This window comes from Terrapene carolina, unplaced genomic scaffold (genome assembly GCF_002925995.2).
Source record: "Terrapene carolina triunguis isolate 2854851 unplaced genomic scaffold, T_m_triunguis-2.0 Scaffold84, whole genome shotgun sequence".
Taxonomy (NCBI): Eukaryota; Metazoa; Chordata; order Testudines; family Emydidae; genus Terrapene; species Terrapene triunguis.
Window position 1 is genome coordinate 247941 of NW_020664435.1, and position 17759 is coordinate 265699.

The following is a 17759-nucleotide window of genomic DNA, read 5'->3' on the forward strand; positions in this document are numbered from 1 at the left end:
CACAAGAAAGATCTGGAATGAGGAAAACTGAGTTTGCACCAAATTGTTCTCCCTGGAGAAGGGTGAGGTTTCCCCTCTTACCTCTGGAAGGAGCAGTAGTTCTGCTCCCAACCCAGAAGATTCTGCAATGCCCATTGGAGACACGGCCTGCATGCATATGGCCCTCGGTGGCTTTGTTAGTGCAGCACTGAGGGACTCTGATGAGCTTTGTAACCCTCCCCTTGCCCCTGAGTTGTGCACTGTGGACTTTGGCCATAGCTGAGGGTCTGACACCAAACATCTGCTTAGTAATGAAGAAAAATATGTAATTTTATTAGCTTGTAGATGGTAAACTTCTATTTCTGTCTGTTACTATATTATATTGATTCAGAGATCAAAAGAGCATATTAACATTTAGATGAAACTTGGGTGTAATAATAATATTGTCTTTATATTTCTCTTTGAAGTTTGTAGTAAGCTACCAATCAATCTTTGGATGGTTAATGGCCTTATACTAATCAATGCAACTAATTATCTGTGTATACATAGGAAATAGGAATTGACTGTTAACAAAGCAACAATATACATTTCCTAGTCTTTGTGTTACCTGCTATCACGAGGCTATCACGGCCTGCCAGAGACCCATAAAAGAACTCGGAGACCTGATCCTTTTTTCATCTCAAGTCTGCTTGAGTTTTACCAGGGGAAGTTTGAGTCACAAGACTGAGATCTTCGATTCCGGTCTGGATTATTTCTCATGGAAGAATTTAAACAGACTCTGCATCTTCTTTTGCTCTCAGACTCCAGTGATGGACTGCCTATGGAACTATAACCTATGGAATTGATTCTGGAAGAACTTTCTACAAATCAGCAGCTCACTATCTCTACTGTGTAACTGACCTAAGAACTTTATACATAGCTGCACGTATAATGATCTTTTAACCACAATACTCTCTTTTTTAAGAGATCTTAGTTTAGTTAATAAGAATTGGCTAGAAGCATGTATTTGGTAAGATCTGAAATATTCATTGACCTGGTAGATAATTTGTCCGATCCATTGGGATTGGTAGCACTGTATATATGGTGAATAAGATTTTAAATAATCCTCACCACATTTGACTTGGCTGTCTGGGTGGAAACTGTGGTCTTGGTTTTGGGGTAACCAGTAAGGTATCATAGAAGCTGTGTTGTTGCTGGCTTGGTGAATCTAATTATTAGACTAGGCCAGCAGTTTTAGGGATTGACTGCCCCATTCTTTGCGGTTTGCTCTGATTGAATAATCTCAGGGCTCGTCTACACTGGCATTTTACAGCGCTGCAACTTTCTCCCTCAGGGGTGTGAAAAACCACCCCCCTGAGCACTGCAAGTTTCAGCGCTGTAACATGCTAGTATAGACAGTGCACCAGCGCTGGTAGCTATTCCCCTTGTGGACGTGGTTTCTTTAAAGGTCTCTCCCAGCGCTGTGCCGTGACTATATAAGTGAGGCCCCTCCACCAACCCCAGTCACAGCTGCATTTCAGTCATGGTAAACAGGATGTCTTCTTATGTAATTTAATATACCATGATACATTTGTGTTAATTCAGAAAAGTTCAGCTGTAGTCTTGATTTGCACAGAGCTGAATATCTTGTTCTATATCTTTAATTTCCTTTCCCTCTTAATTTCCAGTCACTCTCCCTTTTCACAAATATCACTGAGTCAGTGTCACGGTACAGGCACTGCTCTTGCAGCCTGTCTAGCAGGTTGTTCTAAGCAGGCATCAGCGGTGGTGAAACAGGCTATGAAGATGTTGGTATTGCCAGAGACCAAGTAGCAGTCTTTTGTGTGCTTTCGAGACACGCACACTGTTTCCTCATCAATAAACTCGCCGGATGAAACCTCATAATTGGGGAAAAACAGGTACTAAAAGAGTTCATCAGGGTCTCTCACGATGCTCGTATTGAGTATGTTTGTTCTTTGGCCAAATTTACCCCACAGAGAATTTAAAAACAGTTTAGTGATTTGGCACTTAGCGGGGTTCAACATGATCTCGTGTTGGCGTAAACGCACGCCTTCTTTCCGGTAGAAATCATTAACTTAACTTATTTTGTTTTTCTTTGTCTGTGCACCAGCAGGGATACCCTGAAGCCTCTTGTTTTTGGTGGAGGTGTAATTTTATGTACTCTGAAAAGAGTTTGTCAGATTTTTCTTCAAAATGCCAGATTTCAAAGATTTTAGTCCTCACTACATAACCAAGTCTTTTCAGAGAGCCGGTCTTGAGCTGCATCTTGTAATAAAGAGACCCAAAAGTTGTCCCTGTCATAGGGTTCTGTGCTTTTTCACAATAACAGGTGACACAGCCCTGGAAAAAAAACCTGTTAAACTCAAAGGCTGTGCGTACCCTGTCAGCGATGGCATAACCGGCTAGAAAGTAGGGGCTTACCTGTAATTCCCTACCCCAGAAAGTATGCCGTATTTGTATATTTTCTTTGTGAGCAGTATACAACAGCCACTGAATAGAGGGGGTCGAATATCTTTTCTTCTGCCTGTGATAGTTCTCTGGAGGGAGAAGAGCTACTGTGTTAGGCTGCAAAAAACAAACCTGTACATAGCCATGCAGACAGATGCCAGCGTTATGTACCGGAAAGGATCTATACACAATTTTACCTCTGTGAATTTACCAGGACCTCTCTCTACAATATCTCCCATCTCTGTCATTTTCATGATCTCTTCTCTGTACAGGATACAGGCCCATCTCAAAATGTTGACATCCTGCTGATAATAATACGCAAGCTCATTCTGCATGTCAAACGTCTCATATCAGTTGTCCTGATACCAGTCAAGGCAGCATGCTGTCTACGCCATAGTACTCCACCCCAGGCATAGGCCCTATGTAAATTTGGTTTTCTAAAGTGTTAAAAAAATGTGGGAAATACCCTTTGCAACCTTCAAACCCCATCGCCTGCGGGAGCTTACTAAGCTTCATGGGCAAGAAGTTTAAAGAGTCTATAAAATGAATGCCTAGGGCCTTAACTTCCACACACTTTAGTTTACTACCCTGAGTTATCAGTTCTATGCACATCTTTTCCTTCAGTAACTGTCTAATAACTAAGTACGCATCATAATCTTTGGAATTGTGCACTAGGAATGTGTAGTCCTGGAACTTTTTGCCAATAAAGGTCTTAACAAAGGTAGAAAGACACTCACCACACTTAAATTCCCAGGATTTTTCTGGCTTTAGGAACATAGCAAAAATTTAATTTGGCACATGCAACCCAGTCTCCTGCATGCATTCAAAAGCATAAAAAAATATATATATACTTTTCTGATGATTCAGGCTTTCTAATGCTATCCATAAAACACAGGTGGCTATCTACATCACTGGTGCTCAAACCCTGACACTGCTTACAACGTCTCCCTTTACACCTGTGCCCCTTGTCCACGTAAGACTGACACTGATCACAAACTTTTAGACAGGCATTTGACATGTTTTTTCGATGTACAGTTGATGTGTCTGTCTAAACACTGTTTGGAGCGACAATACAGTCTACAGCTAGGACACCTCAGCTGCACGCCCACACTGTCTGAGCACGTCACACTCAAGCAGAGGCTGCAATGATACCTGCAATTAGTGAATCTAATTATTAGAATAGCCCAGCAGTTTTAGGGATTGTCTGCGCCATTCTTTGCGGTTTGCTCTGATTGAGCAATTTCAGTGAGACCCCTCCAGCGACCCCAGTCACAGTTGCATTTCAGTAATGGTAAACAGGATGTTTTATGTAATTTAATATACTATGATACATTTATGTTAATTGAGAAAAGTTCCTCTGTAGTCTTGACATGCACGGAGCTGAATATCTTGTTCTATATCTTTAATTTCCTTTCCCTTGTATTTTCTTCCAAAACTTTCCACTGCCAAGAAATCTATTTATAAAAGAAAGACTACAGATCACTGTACACAGTCACATCAAACCTTTGGTACAGACCAACTGTACCAATTCAAAGATGTAAGTGGCAACACATACTCTAAGCAACATTGAAAATCAAGCCTCGTGAATGGAATGTAGTATTACCATATTATTTTTTGATTCTTTGGAAATCTGTGCCCTGAGGTATTTCCCTTTCAGTGTGATTAGACTCATGTCATGAAAGCCTGTTTGTGTATATGGGATGCCAGTCTCTTTCAGAGTGGGATCTCTCTTTGAGCTGCCTCTATATATCCCCCTTCTAGCACTGTAGGGGCAGGCAGCTCCAGCTGGGAAATTAACCTATTCCTGCCATTACCTAAACCTGGATCTGATCTGGGTCCATTTCCCTGTTAAACAATTGTTCAGCTTCCAAAGTTTACAACACACATTTATTAGAACTTAAATTCCCTCTTCCCAAGACTGGCCACTTCTCACTTTCTTAACAATCAGCTCTTTGGGCTTGATTCTGCACAGTGTTAAGCCCCAATCCAGCAAAGCACTTAACAGTATGCTTAAATTTAAGCACAAGCACAGTCACTGACTTCAACTTAACTGCATCAGGACTAGCATGCTCAGCATCTTGCAGGATCACGCCCTCGATGAGCAACTAAAACCCCCTTTCATTTTCATCATTCCTAAGGCCTTTTTGACCCTTCTCACTGCAGTCACCCTCTTTTAGTCCCCTCCAACATTGTAAAGTCCATGTCATTTCTCCTCCACACATGCCATGGAAAAAAACATGTGGGAAGGGGCTCTGTGAGAGGATGTCTTGAGTGTTGCCAACTCTTGCAATATTATTGCAAGTTGTCATAGTTGGTGGTTTTCTTAAAGACCCAGCTCCTGGAAGCATGCGATTAGGTGAGAATCTTGGCTGTCATTTTTTTAAAAAGGTAAGTTGGTAGCCCTCACAGTTGTGAAGAAAAGCTTGAAAACATGATCAAGTGCAGCCTAAGGGCTCACACACCAGAAGGCAAAAAGAACTCAAGATTTATTATTGGTTGAATGTCACAATTTTTAAGCAAGTCTCCTGATTTCTGAGCACTCGGGGCCATTAAAGCAGGTAAGGTATAGAGGGAGGTGGAAAGCATCCCTTAGGATGGTGCAGCCTATGCAGTCCTCTTAAGCATTGCATCTGTCTAAGGCCCAGTTCCACCTAGCCACCCCCAGCTTTGTGTGTCTCAATAGTGCCCGCTAGTGAAGGGTAGGTCTAAAAGGCATAATCTAAACTGACGTATTCCCCCTCGGCTGCAGGCTAGAATCTACAGATTATAAAACACAACCTTGCTCCTACCTTTTGTTTGTTATAACCACTATCTACCTACCTCCAGGCAGAATAAAAAGACAGAAGACGGTAGTGGATGTGTGTAAGCAATCGTGTGGCACAAATGAAAGTCTACTGTGAAGCATGTGTGTGTATAATAAAATGTCTAAGAACATGGTGTTCTGCATCCTCAAGCGGATGTGCATTTGGGTCAAGAGATGAGAGATGATTAAAGGGAGTTGTGTATAAGTGGTTTGTGGAGGCTGCCAGAAAAACAGAATATTGGATGTTTCTCAGAAAAAAAATAATTTTCACCTTTAGACCATGTGTTTAACTGGAGAAAGTTTACATAGCTTGTGCAGAACTGACCCACAGGAAACGTGAATCTCTACAGCTCTGCTTATTTCTGTGTCTGCCAAGTCTTCCCTTTCTCCAGTACTAATAATGCTTGTAAAAGCCTGTCTTTACAAACAACTTTGGCCCATTATAGACAAATTCATCCCAGTGTGACTCCACTGATTTTATTACAGTTAGCTGTAAGGGAGAGATATTCACGTATGTGCAGAAGGCCAGCACAAGATCTATGCACCACTGAATTCCTCAAAAATAGGTTTAAGTGGAACCTTAAGTGGTGCATTGGTCTCATGCTTGCCTTCTGCACAGTGTGAATTGGATTGGGGACAAATAAGTCCCATTGAATGTTATATGTTGGAGTTTGGAAGTCTATGAGTGTGTTTGGTGGTGGGGATTCTCATTATTTAGTGGTCAGTAGCCAGTATAAATGGTGTCTTGTCTGTACGCATTTCTAAATTCAGAATATTTGCTTTCAGTCACAATTGCTCCACTACGTGTTTTCATAGGAATTTACAAATTGTCAGAATGGATCAGACCTGCAGTTCATCCAGTGCAGTAGCGTGCTGTCCACTATCAGGAATAGTACTAAACGCTTTAGAGGAAGGAGTAAGAATTCCACCGTAGGCATACAGGAGATAGTCTGCCCTGCCCCTCCCCACATTAGGTTTCATCCCAAACTGCCAGATTTGTTTAAAACCTGTCACATGAGGTTTAATATCTCTTCCACAAAATGTGTCATTGTTAACAAGAACACCAGAGTTATAATTATCAGTGTAAGCATCTGTTCTCTTTTGACTCTTATTGAATTCTTGGCCGCAGTGACTTCTACACTTTAAATTAGCACCTTTCCATCTCGTTGAATGCCACCTTGTTCTTCCTGATCTACCTTCTCTAGACCATTCAATGTTTTATATGCTTTGGCATGTCCCCTTTCATTTACTTCCTTTCTGAGGTAAGCAATCCCAATCTTTTCAATTTTTCTACATGTGAATTTTCCCCCATGCTCTGCTTGAAGATTGAGTATTACAAAGGGTTCAAGCTCAAATAGCTATCTCCTGCAAACAACCTATAAAACATTATTTCACCAAATTGAGATTTCTGTCTAAGGAAAGTTAAAGAAAGCATAAGCCCACTAATTCTCTCTCACTCTTCTGGACAGTCATATAGTAATTAGTAAAAACCAAAAATCAAGAGAAAGATTAGTTGTTTTCAGTTATGAACTAGGCAAATCTCCAGGACAGGAGCCATTCCTGCATATTGACAGACTATTAGAAGGTTGAAGCCAAAGATTAACAAAATCTAGTACTGTTAATTGGGTCACATGCTCAAATGGTGAAAATCAGCATTGCTCCATTGACATCAAAGGAGCAACACATGTTCACGCCAGCTAAGGATCTGGCCAGAGTCTCTACGTTGGCTCATTTCTCCAGCCTTTACAGTCCTGCTGGATAACAGAATAATTTCAACATGAGAGACTTCCCTTATCACACTTGAAGTTAGTTGGATTCCATCTGCATTCCACTTCCAAAATCAGATTTTCAGCAAACTTTTGCCAACTACTGGTTGAGCTTCTGGGTTTGCATTCACTTTGTGGACATCCACCACCTCAAAATAAGCCAAGCAAGAACAAGGGAGTCTCAAAACTGGTCCTGTCTCTCCTATAGTATATATGCTTTATAGGGGCTACAAGTCTTTTGGGGCACACCTTCCACCTAGGATATGTTAGGCAACCTCTCAGACCACATCCTTCTGGAAGAGGAGATAACTCCAAGACTCTTACAGCCAAATTCTTTCCACATTTAACTGGTGCTACCCCATTAACTTCAGTTCACTTGTCCGCTATAGGCCAAGTTAATTTAGAATGAGAGTTTACTGTTTTCCTGAAGACTACAGAAGAATAGCATCACTACTTCACCTCCATGCCCCCACCCCAAATTTCTCTTGATTTTCTACATGCCTGTGTTTATTAACTAAGATTCCTAAAAGCAACTATAGAAAGGTACAAAGCAACAGAGAGTCCTGTGGCACCTTTAAGACTAACAGATGTATTGGAGCATAAGCTTTTGTGGGTGAATACCCACTTCGTCAGACGCATGCGTGTTCACCCACGAAAGCTTATGCTCCAATACATCTGTTAGTCTTAAAGGTGCCACAGGACCCTCTGTTGCTTTTTACAGATCCAGACTAACACGACTACCCCTCTGATACTATATAAAGGTAAATGTGGAGACACATTGGAATGCATATACATAAAAATTAAACAAAGCTAACAAGGGAAGGAACCAGCATGACATTTTCACTAAAATGCATGGCATCTCTTCCCAACAGGAGAAAAAGGAACTTCATAGACCACTAACCCTTTGAAATGTATTCTCAGATAAAGATTGTGGGGTGGGGGCTGGCTGAACCTCAGATGATAAACAATTGAATCAACTGATATTATACAATATTACTGTATTATAGATGTCTATTAGATAAGGTTTTTCATGAAATTCTGACATACTGGTGATTAATACTGTTGTGAAATGTATGCATTAACACTATATGAGCAATTATAGGTACTCACTGAGATTTATGCTTTAAAGTCAGTGACCAAACACTGGGAGAAACAGGTTCTCTCCCTGACAGGAGGGAAGGCAGCTATTTACCTGTCTTCACTGTAAATTAAACGGTGTGGAATCAAAACAATGGAAGTTCCATTTTCATATGAGTCAGCAGGGAGATCAAGGCCACAGGAAGAGAAGAACAGCAGGACGCCTTCTTGGCTCTTGAAACAGAGATGAGGAACTTTGGGGTGATATAAGTGAGTTGTCCTTCATTTGGAGGACTCAAGAGGTCAGAGCTTTTGAAATCACAGACTGCTAGGCCCTTCAGCCAAGGGGGTTGAAATCTCTGTGAACTAAGTTTAAGGCGTATAACCTGCATAAGTAAAGACTGTAACTTGCTGAAATTCAGTTTTAGTCTTAGCAGCATACTTTTATTTTTGTTTGCTTGGAACCCTGTGTCTTTATTCCTTATACTTGATATCTCTCCAATTTAGGACTTTGTTTAATAAACTGGTTTTACTTTTCCTATAAAACCAACTCAGTGCTGTGATTGAAATAAGGGTGTTTATCAAACACCAGTTAAATTAATGAACTGCAGGGTGTTAGAGGAAAGGACAGAAAGGCAAAGAAATATATGTGGACCTATGCTTCCTATGTCCTTAGATTCGACCCTCCCTGTCCAGCATCTGTCAACTGGTAGGTTTAATTTCCCCATAGAGGGTCCCTCCCACCTCAAATAATGAGGAGTCAGTTGAGATAAGGGGAAAAAACCAATAAAGTGTATTGAAGTGGTGTACAATGGATAGGGCAAAGGAAAGGAGGGAGTAAACAGTAAAAATTATGCAATACAGTGATTCTCCAAATTAATCCCCATAAACAGGTAAGTAAACCCCTTATTAGAAATATCATTTGATTGATGCCTGGAACTTCAATCCTCTGGCTAGTTGAAAGCCATCAGAGAGGAGCTCCAGGGAGTCCCTTGATGTTCCTCTGGGTTTTAAGAAGAGTAGATGGTACGTCAGGGGACAGCAGCTGGAGATTGATGATGGTAAATCGGATTTGGCTCCCTGCCTTCTCTTCTCCTTGCAGATGATGGTAAACGCACATCCAAATGGAAGCAGAGCTCTGAAAAGAAAACCCTAGCCCCCCCACCACTAGGATGGGTAGGTAAGTGCAAGTCAGACCCGCGACAGTCCCTTACTGTCACTCAGATGGACAGCCCCTGAGCATTGCCGGGCAAGGTTAGATAGCATTGCTCAGGGCAGACTTATCTAACCTTGCCCGGGAAACCCCATAGAAGGAGCAGAAAACCCCAGCTGGGAAACCCTGTGGGAAAGGTGGTAAAAACCAGTTCTATCCAGAAGTTGTTTGCCACTTCTGAGGAGAAATAAAAGGTGATCAACTGGGTCACATGGGCACAAACTCCATTTTGGGAACCAATATGGGTTCCTGAAATTATACAAAATGGACATAACCCAACAAGGGTAGTGACTCTTAAGAGGAGCAATTAACTTCGGAGAGTGTTCCAGGAGAAAGAGCTAGACACTATAGAGGCTGATGGATTGGGGGAAATTCAAGACTAAGGAGGGCATTAAGGCCACACTGCAAAACATAAATGGGCCATGAAAGCCAGACTCTGACTTACATGCTTGTAGTCAGGCTGTTGGTGTCAGGACTGTGAGCCACAGCATCTAAGACACTCAGAATTGCAGGGCAGGCAGTGACACCCCTACTGGTCTGGGTTGAACCACCTATTTCTTTTTAATGAAAATCCCAATATTCAGCGGTATGGTTGAAAAAGGCTGTACTTCAATGTAGGTTTTCCACTTAACTTGGAAACTGGGAGTCCTAGAAGGGGAATTAATGTGAGTGTTCTCCATTTCTAGCCAGTTTGCACATAGAGGTGAATGCTACTCTAGCAAGCTTCAACACCATTATTCAGTAGTACAATGTAAATTTTAGTAACTCTTATTCTCTCTCAAGAGGCAAGAAGGAAGCAGTGTTTTCCTCCATAGCCTAGATTTCTTACCCACCAAATAAATAATGTTGCTCAATTCCTCTTCTCCCCCCTGCTTCTAATGCAAGGTTCCTGCATTTCACTACCACCCTCCCATATAGTTTATCCCCAGTTTCCCCATGAAGGCCCTATGTTTTCCTTCTGGCTCAAAATCATTGTGAAAACCTAACTGCCATTCATTCCTCTGGAGACAGTTGAGATATGTAAAGCACTGCCTCTCTCCAGAGTGGAATGTGATGTCTCTTCAGTATTTACAGTACATACTGACCACAGGAATTAAGTGCGACTAAGAATGCCAATATCCCTTATACTGGACAGAGACTGACCACTAAGCCACAGGTACCAGCCCCTATATCCAACTGTGAAAGGAGGTGTTTCCTGTATGCCCAGATAGAAGATGTACCGTACTGTGAGCGAGAGGTGAGCCTGATGCAGTTTCAAGGAACCATCCCAAGGAACTGAAAGACAAGACAATACTCACTGAGACCTAGAGGAAAGTTAAATAGATTTATTTTTGTGGACCTCTGTAACAGAGCCTTATATCTTGCATCAGATCCTGTGGATGCCTTAATTTTCCCAGTCTTGAGGTCTCAAAACTGTCCTAGATGCATGTGCAAGTCAAACATCCCATCCCAGGCTCTAGGATATTACAACTCCGTTCAACAAAACCTGAACAGATATCCAGCAACATCATGCTCAGTCTTTTGCTGATCAGAGGCACCCTTGCACAGCAATATCCTGTCTTCACCCTCACTGGGCTCAGCAGTACATTGCACTTCTCCTGGGCTGAGGGCAACAGAATAGGGACTCCGTCATACCCTCACTGAAAGTCCCAGCCTGGATCCTTAAACCAGTGCATGCATCAATTCCCTATAGCACCCATCCACACTACCTGGTATCATGCTCCTATAGCAGGTAACACCTGCCGGGCCTTTCCCTCTTGCTGGTATGAAGAGCCCTGAAGCTGGGTCCCACACTGGACAGGACAGCTGGCAGAGCTGAAAAGAACAGTGGCTGGCGGCCGGCATGGTAAGTGTTCGGATGGCGAAGCAAGCAAGGTGCCTTCTTCACCCTCCCACCCCCTGGGGGTGGGAGGTGAACTCACACAGATGTCCCACTGAACTCTGGGTCTTCACTGACCAAAGCCAACCACGGTTAGTGGGATGTGGTGAGGGAGCAGAGAGGGGCATGTTAAAGGAACTTTTAGTTGTAGATCTCAAGAACTTGAGGCAAAAAACCACTGCCCAATATACTGTCGGGTGGGTGTTTTGCTCACAGTTGAATCCTGTGTTTTCCCTAATTAATGTCAGGTGACTTCCCTCTTTTCATTAAGAGTTTCTTTTCTATACACAGACTCTGCTTGTGAGGGGAAGCATTGCCTCTTAGAGGCGCCCAGGGGGTGGTGTGTAATTTTCCCAAGTTACTGGGTGGGGGCTCGAGCCAATTCTGTGTTGTATTGTTGAAAAGGAATGCCTAGATATTGAACCCTGCCCTGGTTGCTACCAACTCCACCTGGCAGAAGGGTTACATAAAGACTTTGGAGAACTGCCAGTAATGGTCTGCCAAGACCTCGATATAACCAGGTCCTGGGTTATAGAAAAGGGTCGCTGCTGAGTCATAGCACTTTGAACAGTAAACTTCTGAAACACTGCCATCTTGTGATAGTTTTGTTACCTAGCACTGCTTAATGTAATTCCTTAATACCATGGTCCAGAGTAGAAGATTCCTCCCTCAGTAGAAGATCATTCTTGTCACTGAGGTGGAAATCCTCCATAAAAATCAAAATTTAAGAAGTTTGGTTACAAGTACCATTCACTCCATTCATAGAGACATTTTCAGCACTGATGAAAGAACATACATGTTCTTCTGATTGACCATGAGCAGTGGACGCATATATGCGCATGCAGTGGCATCTAAAGTTTGGGGTTTAACAATACTGCCTCAAAGGAACTGACAAGTAATAAGAACTATTGAGTTATGTACATACAGTACATTGGCAGCTTCGCCAGCAGCTTTAAAGACAGCATGCCAGTGTTGAGAGATGACATGATCGGCCCACAATGGGGGCCCAGTGAATTACACATGCACTCACTCGCACCCCCTCTTGAAAGGATAGAAAAGGAGAAGTGAGACCAAGGAAACCAACGCCGCCTTATAGTCAGAAAATCCCACACAAAAGAGTCCTTGTTAAAATGAAGCTATTAGACACAAATCAGTGATCTGAGCACCTGTTACCAAAAAAAAAAAAAAACTAACATTCTTGAAAAGTGAGTGAGAATTCAGGGTGGCATTTTCAAGAGTGGTGAGATTGATCTCATTCTGCTCCCATTTAAGACAACATGAACAAGGGACCCAGAAAACACAGATAAGGAAGAGAGTTAGGGACTTTTTTTTTTTAATAAAATATAATGAAAGCTTAGATCTCTAGCACTCATGTGCTGTATTAACACTGATAGGGGCGGCATCCACCATCAGCTTGCCAATTTTAAAAAGTGAATCATTTTCAAAATTAGACTTTGAACAACAAAATTAAGGTGCTGGGTAGTTAGTCTTTTAAATCCCCCTGGCTGAGATTAAGTTTTACTTCTCTGGAGCAACTAAAAAAAACAAACACAGAAGAGTCAATAAAGTTGGAAGACTTCTTGAACTACACTAAACACCTATTTTTAGGTTGTTATAATGCATGAAGCTTTGTCTAATTCACTTCAAGTTTTACAGAAAAAATTAACTTCAACGCCAGATCTGGCCTACCACTTTTGAGGCAAATATAGTGTTTTGTGCACGTCACCCATGTCTGGTTGGTGTGGCCACTGTCCCACTTTAGTGGCAGTTAGAGATTGAGGAGTCTGCTACAGCCTTGGCTAAGAGACACACACCTTTTAGCTTGTGCAGTAGAGGCTCACGCATTAAGCTCCAGAAGTCCCAGGTTTGATCCCAGCGGATGATGACCAGAGTCTGTTGGCATTACACACATTAATAGAAGGGCAAAAGTTAAGCCAATAAAAACCCTCTTTGGCGTATCAGCCATCACTCCAAAGTTGTATATCCATGCATTTTTCAACCTACAAGACTACACCATAATAATGTGTATCCATCCTTCAACTCTGGGGCAGAAACTGTGTTCATGAGAGCTAGAAGTGTGTATATTGACTTAAGAAATTGTGCTTCAATTTTATTTTAAATATACCACATTCATTCAGTGCCCTGCTGTAGAAGGTCAGTTAAAAAGTCTAAATCTTTTAACCGGGAAATGCTTTGAATAAAATTTCTGCAGCTAGAACGGGGAGAGGGGGGGGGGGGGGGAGTTAAAACAGCAGATTTTAACACCATCCTTTAGCTTTTGGAAGGGTACTTATTAAAACAACCCACTAATGTGATACTCAACAGAATTCACTAAGGGGTGATGCAGATGGGGCACCATCACTTCCTGAGCAGCCTGTTATGGAGGAGTGTGGCTCTGCTATGGTCTGCCTCAGTTTCCCCTCCTTCTTGCAGGGACAATGAGGTCACTTAAACAACCCAGTCAAGGAGAAGCCAAACAAACACTACAGCAGAGTTGCACCCTTTAAGAAAGCCTCCTGAAAGGAGCACTTCTGCAAGTGTTGAGATGCTCTTACCCAGATGAAACGTCAAAGTCCCAAACCAAAAGCCTCTGGGTTTCAGCAGCTCCTTCTGCTGTAAAGCCTCAGGCTTCTTCACTGTTTAGAGAGTTCCGTTGTCCTTCCCCAGCTTGGTCAGGGTCTCTCCCAGGCTTCCCTGCCTGGACAGTTTTTGCCTAGCTCAGACGCCCTAGGAGCATCTTCCCCCACCCCCATCCAGGGCATCCTTCCTCTTCCAAAGGTTCCCCTCAACTGAGCTCTCCTAACCCTTTTATTAGGCCCAGGTGCTTCTTTCTTTATTAACTGCTTTCCAGGTGTGTAGGCAGTTAACTATCTCCAGGTGGACCTGGGTTGGCTCATTCCCTTCAGTAGAGCCTGTCACAGGTAGGCTGGGCAGCTGAGTCCCTTAAAGGGCCAGCCCTGTGACAGGCAGCTACTGGTGAAAATTCCAGTTACTGCTTTTAGTAGGGAGATTCTACAGAAGCACCACACCCTCTTCTACAAACCTTGTGTTTTCTCCTCCAGCAATCACTGTTTTGGTACAAAACGAGGAAAGGAAATTGGAACAAAATAATTTTTGCCCAGTTTCTGAAGATGGAGGATTTGCTCTGCTTGTTTATGTAAAATGTAATGTTTCCATTTGATTACCTCATAAAAATGAGACCAAAGCAAGAGCTTTGTGCTTATTTTAAAATCTCAGAATCAGTGTACGCCATTACTTGGCTTTTACTGATTGGTTTCCTTTTCATTTTTTATATCCCTTGCACTTGCCACATCATACCAGCTCTTGTTCTCTTTTTCCATGCCAGCAAGCACCAAGGCTCCCAGTGATGTTTAAGGGCTTGACTACACTGAAAACACTGCAGCAGCACGGCTGTAGGATTTCTGTGAAGACACTACCTACACCAATGAGAGTGGTTCTCCCATCTGTGTAAGTACTCCACCTCCATGAGAGAGTAGCTAGGTCAATGGTCACCTTAATTGGCCCCAGGTGTCTTGATTAACCTGGAGCAACTGCCATTTGGTTACAATGGTAACAGGGATTTGTTTAGCCTGGGACTGACATACCTGCTTCTTACTACTTTCCTATAGCCATCTGGCCTTGCCCCATCACAACAGGCTAAAAGAGAAGCTCTTACCACTTTTCACCCCTATGCAGTGTGTCAGGAATGCTGGATCTTTGTAGTCACATATTCTATGGTCCATTCCCATCCAGACCTTGTCATATGCCCAAGCCTATTCAGGCCCTGCAGGACACATTATTGTGATGCCCTGGTAGTGAAGAGCCCCTTTGCTGGGCTAAAGCAGTGCAGTTATCTTTGGTGGACCCTCCATATTACCACACTACTGGGCAAATTTCACACTACAGTAAAAATGTTTGCATGAGTATCCATTTCTGCGTTTGAAAGGTATCGACTTTATCAAAATGGGTTCATCTACCAGAAGGGTTTAAAATGCTCTTAAATCAAAGTTCACAGAAATGTTTTTTTCTTAACAGTGCAAAATACTCTCACTGAGGGCTACATAGGTTGGCCCACTGATGTCTACCAAGTCCAGATCCAATTGCAGGATCAGGGCCTAAGTTTTCCCAGACGATGGAGCCTCACTTACACCTGATTGTACCTGCACTCACCACCTGTAAAACGGGTAACTTTGCCCATAAAGGCACATTTACACATTGCATGTGCCAATATTGTGGATGAACTTGGAAACCAATGACAGAAAAACTGACCCTAGTCGTAAACATAGAGCAAAATTTACTTGGTCATATCAAAGAATGGGGTTGAATTCACAATTAAACACCATATGACGCAGATGCTATGTTCCCCAAACCATTTTTTTCCTCTTGCTTTGCTGGCTACCTGAGGCAAAATTTGCTTCTCTTTAGTCACAATAACTTAGAATACTTAATAAAATATCATTGAATTACTATATTTCTTTTATATTGTAATTTATATCAAATGACCAGGGTTTAAATCATCATGCCACTGGAAAGCCATAGGTAGGTTGCATTAAAATAATTTTTCCCCCAAGTACAAGTCTTATGGCAAAACTGCTGTTTCAGACAAGTCTAAAGGATTTACTTGCTAGGATTTAAATCTTCGGCAAATAAATTGATGCAACACAGATAATAAGGTCATATTTTAAAAAAGATAAAGCTGACATGAGAAGCTAAGCAGCACCATAAGAATTTAGTCTGTGTGGGTACTTTGGCTGAACTTCTGCAAGTTAGATAGTAGATAAATGGGAGTCTATGAATTACATTTTTTTAATTGGAACAAAAACATTCTTTTATGATACGAAGAGTTGTAGAAATATTCCTAAGGAATTTCAGATCAGATTAAGTTGATACAACAGTGAAACAAACTACTAGGAAAAAGAAAGTTGCTGTACAGTAAAGTAAATACCTGGAGAACTGAGTTCACAGAAAGCCACTAACATTCTCAAGTCTACGGACAAATTCTGCAGATCTTACTCATGCAAGACTCCATTGGATTGTAAGGTTTGGCCCTAAATCAGTTGCAATGTTCCCTATGATGAATGAGATGACTCATTTATTCAAAAGAATGTATCAAGCAAATGACCTTTCTCACAGCAAAAGCAGCAGATAAATTAAATTGTTTTTATATAACAAGAGCATCTGTTTTTTGTGATGGAGTTCAGCAGCCTAGTGTGCCTGTGCTATTTCTCCATTTGCTCTAAATTTATGGCTTTTTTCACTTAATGAACATAAGAAATAGGGAACCAGGAATTAAAATGTATATACTCTCAAGTCTATTCATTAAAATTAAGATCAGTGAATATTTTAAAGAATGAAGTACAGATGCCAGCCCCATACATAGGATAACAATTTCAAAGGGTCTTCAACTTGCTTCCTAACCTGTTGCTCTCTTCAGTTTTATCTGAAATAAATGTGTCTCTTCAATTCCTTGTGCACAATCATTAGCATGCACAACTAGTAAAATTGCAGTGGCATGAATCTTGTAGTTCGATTGCAATATTTTGTTAGTTGCACCCACCAACAAGAGCACATGCAAAATCGCAAGTGCACCTTGGGAGGTCGTTTTTAAAATTAAGCCCTTAACCAGCTTACTTGATAATATGCCATGCCCATGTCTAGCACTCATTCTTTATTGGGGTGATACACATCTTTTCCTGGTTTCTGGTAAAGCAGAATGCAAGCATTTTCTACTGTGAAGGAGACAATAAAGCTGTGGATAAAATTTTCAAAAGCAACTAAATCACTTAGGCGCTTAGGTCCCATTTTCAAAAGAAACTGGGGCCTGGACTACACTAGAAAATTAAGTCGGCTTAACTACATCGCTGAGGGATGTGAAAAATCCACACCCCTGAGTGGCGTAGTTAAGCCAATTTAACCCCCAGTGTAGTCAGCACTAAGTCGATGAAATAATTCTTCCCTTGACCTAGCTACTTTCTGTCGGGGAGGTGAATTACCTACGCGGACAGGAGCATCCTTCCCATCGGCGTAGGTAGCGTCTACACTGAAGCACTATAGTGGTGCAGCTGTGCCACTGTAATGCCTGTTGGTTTTTGTTTTCTTCACCAGCTATCCATTGGCAATTCAGGTTTATCAGGTTTTATAGTAGTAATAATATTAAGGCGCCCTGAAACATGGGGGAATTATGTAAACACTACAGGTAAATTTTACAAAGGACCAAGCAATTTGAATAGTGTACATCTTGTCTTCTCAAATTCATTGTCCATTTTGTTGTAGAAAAACTACTGAGATACCAGAATACCAGATACCAGAATTTATGTCCATGATATGCTGAGCTGTGCACTGTGAGGAAGGCGGAAAGTTTCAGTAATATTTTTATTAACCATATGTCTGAATCAAGGTGCCTACTTTTTACTGCTACCCATTGTGAGGAAAGGGTAAAGGCTAGGGGTTTGAGTCACTAAACTGTTTCGCTTGGAATCAGACCGTTTAAAAAGAACTGGCTGGAATCTATGCACATGAATGAAAGACCCTGTCTTTACAATGGAAAAGTCAAGTTCCAGGCCGTTAATACTTAACCACTGGGACAGCCAAGAC